We start from the raw sequence: 11,694 nt of genomic DNA, 5'->3' as shown, positions 1-11,694 counted from the left end.
ACGTGGTGCCAGGCGCCGGAACACTTGCAGCAAAAAGTGCTGGCACAGCCTCCAGGTGCTATCTCAGCACAGAATGCACATCATCAGGCCGGGCACTTCCCAGTTACGCACCCAGCTTCACAAACAGATTTGTACCATGAGCTCCAAACCCAACTCACACACCTGGGTCTTGCACAAAGCCTGACTGGTTGATGGAAGGATGCAGGATGCTGTTCCACTGCACACTGGGTGCTTGGGGCGGCACCGGATTGCCTGCACCAGACAGGTCCTGCAACACCTAGAGACAGATGAGCCACAAAGAAGGAGACTCGCCTTACTGTCAGTAACGTGCTATCCAGCAGCGCCATGCTGCTGAGAGCTGTGATTCCTGCGCACGGGAGGACAGAAGCGCAGAGTGCAATGCTGTTCTCCACCTACCAAGTCAATTTCTCAGGATGCCAAACACCCAGGCACAGAGTGCTTTTCTAACTAAATCCTTCCAAAGGACACCTTCCAACTCTGATATCTACACTGATTGTGCCAGAAACGACACAACATGGGACCCAAAGGAGGGAGCAGGGGAGTTCATCCACCTCAGGGCTGGAAGTCCTGGCAGGACTGGCTCAATGGAGCCTGTTAGATCATGCTGGAAACAGCAAGGTTTCTCTTCCGTGACAAGGGGAACGACCACTGCACACTGTGTGCCACCAACACCAGGCTCAGAGCTCTGCACCACATCCTCCAGGTGCACAGAGACAGCACCACAGCTGCTGAGATCGGCACAGATGTGACGGAGAGCTCCAGGCACCGCCGCCTTTCTGCTTAGGGCTTCACCTCCCTCACACTGCTTCCCCAGCGGGAACCACAGGGCTTGGACTGGGGGATCAAAGCTTAAGCTGCAAAAAAACCCCAAAACATCTACTTCTAATTCCCTCCAAACACAAACCCCGACCAAAACCATCAGCGCTTCACAGCACCAACAGAATACCCACTGGGTACCAGATCCAGACATGAACAGTCCAAGGGACAAACATCTTTCAGCTCCCTCTGTTCTCCCACAGTCGGGCACCGACTAGAGGATAACAGATCCTTCTTTACTGGCGGTCACTCTCCGAGCACCTATCGGCTGCACAAGAGCCAAAGGGCAGCAGGAGGATGGACACGTGCAGATGGACACTGCACTACTAACACCTCTCCCCACGCCTACGGCACTCGGAACTTCCAGTCATGTCACAAGCAGAGGCACGGATCCCAGAGCCCGTGTCATACAGCAGGTTGGGGTCCACACCAAAAAGGCCGATTTTTAAGGCGTTGCTTCACCCGTTATTCATTCTCACTTCATACATGTGCGCCAACTGCACTCCTCCCCTTTCTCAACCTACCCAAGGCAACTAAGACCCCAGCCACAAAACCATCTAGTGGGGTTCTGGAGTGGTCCTGTTGCATCCTGCCACAGGCCAGGAAGTACAGGGGTGAACGTACCCTCACTCCACCATAAAAGGCCACCAGATTGGTCATGCACAATCTGCCCTTGGTGAAGCCATGCTGGCTGTCTCCAGTTGCCTCTTTGTCTCGTATGTGCCTTAACATAGCTTCTAGGAGGATCTGCTCCATGATCTTCCCAGGAACAGAGGTGAGGCTCACCAGCCTGCACTTCCCTGAGTCTTCCTTTCTCCCTTCCTTAAAAATGGGATTCTATAAAGTTACTGTCTTCTACTGTGCGTGTGGGGAGAACAACTTGTCCCCCTTTCCCCACCCCTTTCTAGCATGATGAGTCACCTAGGAAGCCCTAGGACTTCCAGCCGAAGTTGCAGATGCAGACACACAACTGTGATTTTTCAGCAATGACTTCTGCACTGGGAACCCAGAGCGACTGGGGAGGGAACAAAGGGGGACACTGAGGGTGGCCCAGGGGCCCCCAGAACCACTTGGACAGGGACCGAGGGGACATGGAGGCACAGAATCACCAAGGGGACGCTGGGTGCACCAAAACCACCAAGGGACAGCAGGAGAACACAGGAGTAATGCGGGGCCCCAAAAGAGTGAGATTATGGGGGCATCCCATTGGGGTTAGGGGCTCCTAGAGGTCCTGACTTTGAGGGGGGGGTGATGGTCTTGGTGGTGGGAGGGTTAGGAGGTCGCTCATTGGGGCTGGGGACTCCGGGGACTCCAGGGTCTCCTATACGATTTGTTGGAGGGGATCTTACTGGTCTTGGGAGGACTGGGGAGTCCCATTGTGGCTGGGGGTCCCGTTGGGCTGTGGGGCTCTCTGGGCTCCTGTTTCAATGGGGAGAGTCCTAAAAAGGGCTGGGAGGTGTGTGCATTCCCAGGAGTCCTGTCTTTCTTCCAGGGGTTTTATTATATTTGGGAAGAAATGGGGAGTCCCGTTGAGGTTGGAGTTCCCATTGGCACTGAGGGATTTTGGAGGGGTTGAGAGGTCCTGGGGCAACGTGAGGGGACTCCATAGGGGTTGGGGTTCCCGGGTTTGCAGTCATCCCCCAGAGACCTGCAGCCTAGAGCTCTGGCTCCACCCCTTCCACCTTGCCCCCCCAGCAGCCCCTCGAGTCACCTCAGTGTCCCCTCAGTGACTCCAGGAGCCCCTGCTCTGTGGCAGGATGCAACAGGACTGCTCCAGAACCACACTGCGTGGTTCTGTGGCCGGGGGCCTGGGGGTGAACCCTGTCACCTCCCTGCTGGGTCTGGGGGTCTCCAATCTCCTGCCATTTCAGGAGGGGACATGGTGGCATCAAGGGGACACATGGTGATGCGCGTAGGAGGTGACGGGTACATGGTCACCATGGCCTTGGTGATACCAGGACCCCCACGGGGAGCCCAGAATCCCCTTGTGGGGTCATGGTGGCTTTGGGCATTCCAGAACCAACAACGAGGATGCCAGGAGCTCTGCCACGGGGACACCGGGACCCCTTGGTGTGCTTGAGGTGGCTTTGGGGATACCAGAAACCATCACGGGGCCACTGGGAAGCAACATGGAAAGCACACAGCAGAAGTGACATAGAGAGACACAGAGGGGGGCGTGGAAGGGACACACGATCTCTGATGATCAGTGGAGCCCTCTGACAGCCAACAAAGCCTTCAGATGACCACTGACAATCTGTGATGGCAAACTGAGCCCCCGATGATTGGCGGGCTGCTGCTTCAAGTGCAGAAAAGGGAAGTGAGTGGTGAGAAAGAATATTTTGACATCATTTGGTTGAAAGCACCATGGTATGAAGATTTCTTCGGATTTCATCAAGCACGGAATTTGGAGAGAAGTGTGACTGCATGACGCTTCAGTGTGCTGCCTGGTGCCTGGGACCGGCTGCCTGACTCTAAGTCCTCCTCCAAGAGGCTCGGCTGCTCCACAGCGATGCCGACCCGCTCCTCGTGGAGGTGCTGCTGTGCGGGCACTTGGACTCCGTTTGGGGTGGGCTGCACTGCCGTCCCCCGCGCCCCCGCCCTCCTCGTCCTCTGCCCGCAGCCCCAACCGGGGCCATGCAGGACGCGCGCGGAGATGACGCAATAACGGCGCGACAGCGGACGGAACGGACCCCGCGCGGAGCGCCCGCCCCATCCGGCGGACCGACCAATGGCAGCACGGTGGAAGGGGGCGAGCGCGGGCTGTCCTCCAATGGCGTCCGCGGATGGGGGATTGGCACGGTGGTGCCGGCACGACGGCGGAGCCGCGGGACTCCGCGCGGGGAAGGATGCGCTTAGCCGCTCCGCCGCCCCGCCGCCCCGCCTCCCCGCCGCCCCGCCGCACCGCCTCTCCGCCTCTCCGCCGCCCCGCCGCCCCGCCGCCCCGCCTCTCCGCCTCTCCGCCTCTCCGCCTCTCCGCCTCTCCGCCTCTCCGCCGCCCCGCCGCCCCGCCGCCCCGCCGCCCCGCCTCTCCGCCGCCCCGCCGCCCCGCCGCCCCGCGTCCTCGGCGCCGCTCGCCCCGTGCAGGGAGGTGCGGTGAGGACCGAGCCAGGCTGCACCCGGCAGCGCCCAGCAGCGGGACCGGGGGCACTGGGCACACGCTGCAGCGCAGGTTTCCCTGCAGTGCTGCCACGGCCGCACGGGTTCGAGAGTTTGATTCTGCAGATCAGTTGGGCACCCCAGATGGGACACTCTCTGTTTGGCTGCAGGACCAGTTGAGGAGGGAGACGCCTTTGGCGCGCCCCGAGAATTCTTGGAAGGACTCCCCCTGCTCATCCGATCACTGCGGGGACAGACGGGGACCATGTGGAAGCGGAACAGGTACGTTTAAAGGGAAGGCTCCGTAAGGCGTACGCAGGAGCCAGGGACTCCGTCAGACGTGAGGGCCGCCCCATGCGGGAGGGCTTTACCCTGCGGGTGGACTAGTGCAGGGGTGCGGGGCGGGAAGGTAATGACCGGGAAGGACAGGTGCCTTGTAGCACTGTGTCTGATTGCAGGGACTGTGGGTTCGAGCCCCACCTCTGGCTAGCACTTGTAAGCTAGGCTAGCGCTTGGGCACTGGTAATCACAAGCTCATAACCATCTAGAACTCAGGTCAATTCCAGGGATTGTGGGTTAGAGTCCCACCCCGAGTTAGCGAGGTACAGTGCTGACAGCTGTCAAGTGATAACCTGCATCATTGCAGCCGCGGCAGTAAGAATAATGATCTGCACTGTTATTGTCATCTGCAAATGTCCAGTGCTGTGTGTTTGAACAACTGCTATTGGTATATTCAAGATTTTAATTTGAGGAAGCTACTGAGTTTAACTTTTTTTTTTTTTTTAAATGAGCATATTTTTCAGAGAATTCAGGATCTCTCCTGAAGTGCACGTATTGTGCATGTATATGATGTGATAAATCTTAAGCCCTGACTTGAGCCCTTTTTGCTCATCTGTGTACAGATACACGATATCAGGCCAGCCACTGTTTTCTGTAAGACTCCATTATTAAACTGTATTTGCATGCTGTGGCTGTGAAGTTCAAGGTCCTGGCAACAGATTGCATTGAGGACCAAGTCAGAAGACCTGGAAAATGGGGCCTTGTCAACTCCCTTGACTGCTTCTTTAAACAAGTCCTGGCAGATGGCTGCTCAGAGCTGTATTCTCTGCTTTATTGATGTGCAGATAAAAGGCTGGTGATGTTTCTTACTGGTGCTTAAAAACAAACACTCCAAAGCCCACGGAAAGATCACCACCTCCAACCACAAAGCTACCAGAGGAACTGTAGAGCATAACAGCTTCTATAGCTACTGCTATTGGAGCACTTTGATCTGAAGGGCCTGCAAAGGTTAATGTGCTTTCCATGGGTGTTTGTTTTTTTGCTTTGTTTTATCCTTGAGTAGACATTTGATTCCTTTCAGTTTGAGAAAATAGAATGAAGTGCCTCCATATTCTTATCCCACTTGAGACTCTCATCTGTGTAAGCCAGCATTTCTTTGTGCATGGTAAAAGGGAAATACTTTGTCATGCTGGTTTCTGAAAATGTGGCTTGGCAATTACTGTGCCAGTAGACTTGTGCTGCCTGTGCCGCAGCTCTGCAGAGAAGTGGCACATATGGTGATGGCGAAGGCAAATGCCTTGATTTTCATTCTTTGCTTGTTACTGCATATGTGACAGAAAATGGCTGTCATGTCATCTGAACAGTTCTTCTGTTCCTTTCTTTTCCCAGACAATCACTCAATCTGTCAGGCCTCCCCTGCCTCATTTCCAACCTTCCCCTCAGCAAGCAGCTTTCTACCTCAGTCTTGTAAGTACACCTTCAATACGTTTGGTTGCATTGACTTACATTTGGTGAAGTGAGTTGCACTGCTTCTTGTGCATGCACGCAAATTACGACCAGATGCCAGAATTCCGAACTGCTCGCCCCCAGTGCTGCAGGTTCTGTGCCTGACAAAGTCTCAAACTTCCTGCTTTTCTTCTTACCATACGACACAGTGGTACAATGAATTTGTAGGGTTAGTGCCTCCCAGTCTTTGTGTGTATATTGAAGAAAAAAATGGCTGGAACAGAGATGCAGTTTGGTTTATCCTTGGGGTTTATTCCAAGGCTGCGTGCTCTGACATGCTGCTATGGTTTGACTGTTGGAAGTGGTCGTGACCTTTCTGCTGGCATCAGTTCCTTCCCAGGGAATAACTGCAGCTGACTGCAGTGTTGGTTTTGTTCCATCCCCACAAAAGATATTCTGAGAGTCTGTGTTTTTCTGTTCCTATTATTAGTGTTACTGCATTATTAGGATGATGGCTTATTGAGGTACGTAGATTGCTCTGAAAGGAATGCCTCCTATTTATTTCCACAGAAATGACAACGGATACATAGGGCGAGTTGTCAGCTACAAAGCTGTTTTTCAACATGGTCACCACCATTAACTATCGTTTTGTTGGTTGTTTTTTTTTCCTCCAGTGTTGAGCGAGAGCCTGTGTGCTGTGCTTGTTTAAAAAGAAATCATAATAATTAAAATAAATCCGTTTGCTGTCTGGGTGGCTCGTCTTGCATTGCTGTTGTCACTGCTGAAATGCACCACCACTGCTTCACTGTGCTCACCTCCATGTGTCGGGCTTCATAAATGTTCTGCAGGCATTGATGGATGTCAGTGGTGCGATTTTTTCAGTGTGGAGGAGTTCAGGGACACCCTGTGCTCCATGAGCACTTCCGAGCCAGGTGCTGTGCTGTCATTCTGTCCCTCTGCTGCCATCTGTGGCACGGCTGCAAAATGTAGCGGAGTGCTGGCAGGAAGGTTCAGCCTCTGCTGTCATCCCACCAGCATCCACTTGTGATGTTGTGGGCCAGCTTTATAAGACAGGAGGCATTACTTTTGGATCAGCCCTTGTGTAGTTATGAAAAAGTAAGGTTTATAAAGGCTGGCTGAGTAAATTGGTGGCTGCTAAAGAGATCCATAACTACAGGAAAACAGTAGTTAGACACTGACAGCTTTCAAGGTCAGTTTAGATTACATGGCTGTGTTGGGTTATTTTTTATTTAATGTTGTGTTTCATTGCAGTAGTTTCTGAAAAATCCTCAAGTGTGGCATTCCAAATCTGCCAACTCTGGTATTCTTGAGCAACTCCATCCTGTAAAGGTAAGTGGATTAGTTCTCATACTCGATTGTAAAACTGCTGTTAAGAATTGGTATTGCAAGAAAGAAGCCTTCTTTTGTTTTATAATATGGAATTACAAAGTCAGAAGTAGAATCCTGCATGTGGAAGTATTGTAAGGATGTTTTACTCGTCTCTTCTGAGAGGAACTTTGGGGTCTTTGGTGTGCATTCATAAAGTGCTGATTAGTCTGGTGATGCAGATTGTTTTGGAGGTCTCAAACACTGCAGACTTTTAGCAGATACACGCTTTGAGAGTAGTGATTGACGTGGTTCCAGCATGACAGTGCAGCACACGGCTGTCCTTTTCCATCTTCAGGCCCACCTTACTGCCTTTCCAACCTGTGCACTGAATTGCAATGACATGTCAGTATCAGATCCCTCAGCACTGTGCTGAGCCTCACCTTACTCATACTCACCCACTGGACGTTACTCAGCTTCAGCAATCGTGTTTCTGCTACAGAAGGGCTTGCCGGATATCTGTAGTATTGATCTGGCCCGAAGGTGACAACCTTCCAACCTGCTGGTCTCTGCCCATGTTCTCTGTCACAACATCGGATGTGTGTGCTCGCTGGATGCACTGGTAAGAAATGTTTTTGAGAAGAGAACCTCGTGCTTCCCAGAGCAGTAAGACTGTGAGGATTTGGGAGGCTCTTCACAAACCTGGTTAGAGTGTGCTTTCCCAGACGGCGTGCTGTTAAAGCAGCCTTTCTCAAAAGCAAAGCGTTGTGCCTGGTGTGACTTAAATCCCACCCACAAAGGAGCATTCCCTGCAGTCTCTGATCTCAGGTGCGTGTTTCCCCCACTGCTGGAACTGCTGGACTTTCACGCCTTCACTGTGTGTGTTTGGGTCTCTTTATTAGCTCTGTTTGTTCTACTAGCTGTATGCAAACGTATTGGGAGGTAATGAAAAGATCTTTGAAAATAGCTTGGAGATATTAACCTGAGGCAAGAAGGTGAATTTTACTACCTTAAATTAGGTTTCAGAGGATGTCCTTGAACTCAGAAGCTTGGACTTTGTTGTAGCTTGATATTTACTGCTTTAACTTTCTTTAGTTTTCTTTGAACTCTAGGACTGGAGGGGGAGCTTTTCTTCACACCTTGCTGTGTATGAAACTTGAACTACACTCGAGAAGGGCAGAAATGTAGCTGACCAGAGCCTCCAACAGCTCAGCCTTTTTCTTCAAACTATGAAGAAGGCTTTAATATTCGTAAGTCAGAAATCTCGTATCAAAACTTAATTCTCATACAGACACAGCCTTGCTCTGGGGGACCATGGCAGGTGTGGTCTTTGAGTCATCATAGGTTAGGACACGTGAAGTAATCTGAACGTGTTTCAATTTCTGTGTATTTTTCCCTGTTTCTCTGATCATTTCTCTGTATTGCTGCATCTGGCAGGGATTGCTGTCCTGGCCCAGAGCTCTGTTCCCTCATGGGCTGCACTCGTTTTGCTATCCCACCATTTGGGTTGCACAGGCCATCCACGTCCAGTGTTCCCATCCTCCTGGGCCTCCACACACATGGCAGTTAGCAAGAAAGAGCAAAGTTGTTCCACCTTGTCCTAAAGTTATCAATCTGTTCATCCAACCTGTGCCTTGGTCACAGTGGCAGCGTGCCGTTAGCAATGCCATCACTGCACTCAGGTCACAAGCTCTGACAGCAGGCACTGGGGATAATTTCAGGTGAGGCCGTTCTTCACATCCAGGCACACGGATGGTATGTTTTTCCAAATGGACCGTGCTGGTAGGCGGGTAAATCCAGTCGTGCAGGATCTGCAAAATAAAATTATGTACTACGTACATAGTTTTCCAGAGTGGTGGTGATGTGAGGTGGATCTCCTTTTCTCACAATTGTTTTTAAAACTGACAATATCAGTAATTGTTCTGTCATGGGTTTGAATTAAATCTTGGATTTAATTAAATCTTGTTCACCGCTGTTGAACGGAATTTGATTCATCCTTGATAATCTGCATCCATTACTCCTCTCGTGACATGAGTTTTCTTCCTCCAAAACCCAGGGGAACCTTTTTCTTTCCATGTTTTTGCCAGAAGCTCCAATTGGCAAGTGCTCCATTTGCAGACATGTTTAACTCTGTTTCTGCTTTTTGCATGGGCCCTAAGTCTGAGGCCCTTTGAAGAGCCTTTGTTGCTAATTCAAAGGCAACCTGCTGTTTGTTTCCCCCTCCAACTCTTCCTTGTCACTTTGTATATAAACAACAGGGTTAAAATTTGTCCTACGTATGGAACGTGCTGTCTCCAAAAACCAAACAGCCCAATACACTGCTGTGCCTCGTTCTTATTACAGGGTACTGCCAAGTCTAAAACGTTGTGTTGAGTTTTGAGTAGTATTCCCCAATGCCCAAAATGCCTCTGAATTCCTAAAAATGTCACTTTTTGAATTTCAGTAGGATGAATTTCCCAGCCTTTCTGTTTCATCTGATCCACAACCAATTCCAGCATTTGTTGCACCCCTTCCTCGGTTTCCCTGAGTCAGGACGTCATCTACATAATGAACTGTTTGCATGTGAGGAGGCAGTTTGGTGTCATGCAGATGTTCAGCCACAGTTCTGTGGCAGATGGTTGGGCTGTGCAGCCGTCCCTGAGGCCATCTACAGACAGGATCTTGTCACCTCTGCCACGGGAAGGCGTTCCTCTGCAGTCAGGACTGTGAAGAAGCTAGCATTAGCTAAATCAATTACAGCATGCCCTGCTCTGGAATGGTTCTGAGCTTTTTCTGTTAAAGCAACACTACCTGCTGCAGCTGCTGTGAGAGGCGGGGTGAGCTTGTTTAATTCCTCCCACAACCCACCGCTTTTTGACAGGCCATGTTGGATTGTTCCGAGCTGTAGTAGCTGACTTAAAACTCCTGCACCCAATAAATCATTAATTGTCCTTGATATCTCTTCATGCTCCCCCCCCCCCCAGGTCCTGTACTGTTTCACTGTCACTACTTCAGTTGCAGCAGGAATCTGCACAGCAGGCATTGTTACTTTTCCCACTGAAATTGTTGGAGCACGAATGCAATTCCTTATTCCAAACTGGGGCTGAGCACTGGGGAGATTCAGTGTTAGTCATTTTAGAATGCCCATCCCTGCGATGTATTCTGGGGCGGGGACAGTCATCACAGGATGCAGTCGTTGTGGGGGGTTTCCTATTCTCATTTCTATTTGTGTTTGTACAGCTTCAGGTTGTTTCCCTCCCAACCCTATAATAGCTACCAGTTGTCCTTCACGTTTCTTGGGGTTCCCATATGTTAAGGAGGCCTCTGCTCCGGGGTCATTTAAGGCTCTTACAGTTTGTGAGGACCCGTTTTTCCAAAATATTTGGAGCTCCACGAGGGGTTGTTGGTCCTGCACCTGTTGCATTGGAGCTTGGCCATCGTTTCATTCTTGTCTTTACGTGGAGCTGCTTCCCTAGCCTCCTTCCAAGTATACAAACTGGAGCATGGTTCCCAGTCCTTTTCCCCCAGAGCAGCTGATCCTCTCGCGTTGGGCCCTGTGAGCAGATGAGATTCCCATTGAGGCTCTCAAGGGAGTGCAGTAGCTGGAATTGTTCCTGGACCGTTTGCTTTAGAATGTGGCATTTTCTTGCTAGGTTTCTTAACCCCTCTGTTTATGTATCCTCTGTAATTCAGGAATTGGGAAACCATCCATCTTACTGTGAGGCATCCTGTCTTGTAATAAAGCTGTAAACACTTATCTTAAGGAATCCTATTTTCACTGCCTTTCTGCTCTTCCCTCTTGTCCATTCTCCCCTGCCATCTCCTACTTTCTCCTGCCCCATTAGCTCTGCTCCTCTTACCTGTGTCCTTTCTTCTCTTCTGCCCTCTCTGTCCTCCCCTCTCATTCATCACACTTCTGTTCTCCTTGCTTACAATTTCCCTTCAACTTTGTGGTGGGCTGCCAGGGGATTCTGTTGTCAGCCTGGAGCAGGGACAGCACAGGGATAGGGAAGGGAAGGAAACAGGAGAGGGAAAGGGGTGGGATAGGGAAAAGTGTAGGGGTAGGGGCAGGACGAGTGATAGGGACAGGGGCAGGAGAGATGGGCAGGAGAGGGAAAAGAGAGGGACGGGCAGTGATAGGAGGATAAAGAAAAGGGTGAGAGTAGGTGTGGAGATAGTGGTAGGGTCGGGGTAGGGACAGGAACACAGTCAAGGTGAGGTGGAGGATCCAGGGACAAGATGAGAACAGGGCTAAACGGAATGGGGGCAGAACAGGGCCTGGTCAGGGCTACATCAGAGGCAGGAGAGGGACTCGAAAAGGGCAGGACTGGAGACGGGCACTGCTGGGACTGCTGACACTTTGTGGTGGTGAGGATGAATGGATGTCTGCTGCATTTCCTGGCTCGTGAGAAGTAGAAGATCGTGGGGACTTCTCTCTTTTTATTTATTTTCTCCAAAAAGCTTATTCATTGCTTTGAATAGTGACTTAGCATAATTAATGTAAACATTCAACTTGTCAACTTGTTCTCTGTGAGTGTGGAGCATAGACGGACTTGCTGTGCTTTGTGTGCATATTGCCTGTAGATCTGGAGGTGGGGAAGCTGCTCCAGTGACTGCAGAAGGAGCTCTAGCTGCACTGTGCCTGGTTACAGGTCAGCATCTTAGTCTTGGTCTGTCTGACTTGACTAGTTAAAGGTGACACATTGGCACAGCTGTGCTGGGCTTAATAGT

At 51.0% G+C, this 11,694-nt stretch overlaps 1 long non-coding RNA gene across 1 annotated transcript; it reads left to right on the top strand.

The window, feature by feature from the left end:
* Positions 1-4,012: 4,012 nt before the first annotated feature.
* Positions 4,013-10,720, top strand: LOC128072909 (uncharacterized). Its single transcript, XR_008202512.1, has 7 exons — positions 4,013-4,215; positions 5,058-5,220; positions 5,602-5,679; positions 6,931-7,008; positions 7,343-7,812; positions 8,097-8,234; positions 8,422-10,720. It is a non-coding gene; the product is annotated as an uncharacterized LOC128072909 (long non-coding RNA).
* The last annotated feature ends 974 nt before the right edge of the window (positions 10,721-11,694 follow it).

The sequence above is a fragment of the Tympanuchus pallidicinctus genome, unplaced genomic scaffold (assembly GCF_026119805.1).
Source record: "Tympanuchus pallidicinctus isolate F22 unplaced genomic scaffold, pur_lepc_1.0 scaffold72, whole genome shotgun sequence".
Classification (NCBI taxonomy): domain Eukaryota; kingdom Metazoa; phylum Chordata; class Aves; order Galliformes; family Phasianidae; genus Tympanuchus; species Tympanuchus pallidicinctus.
This window is presented reverse-complemented; position numbering and strand designations above follow the sequence as displayed.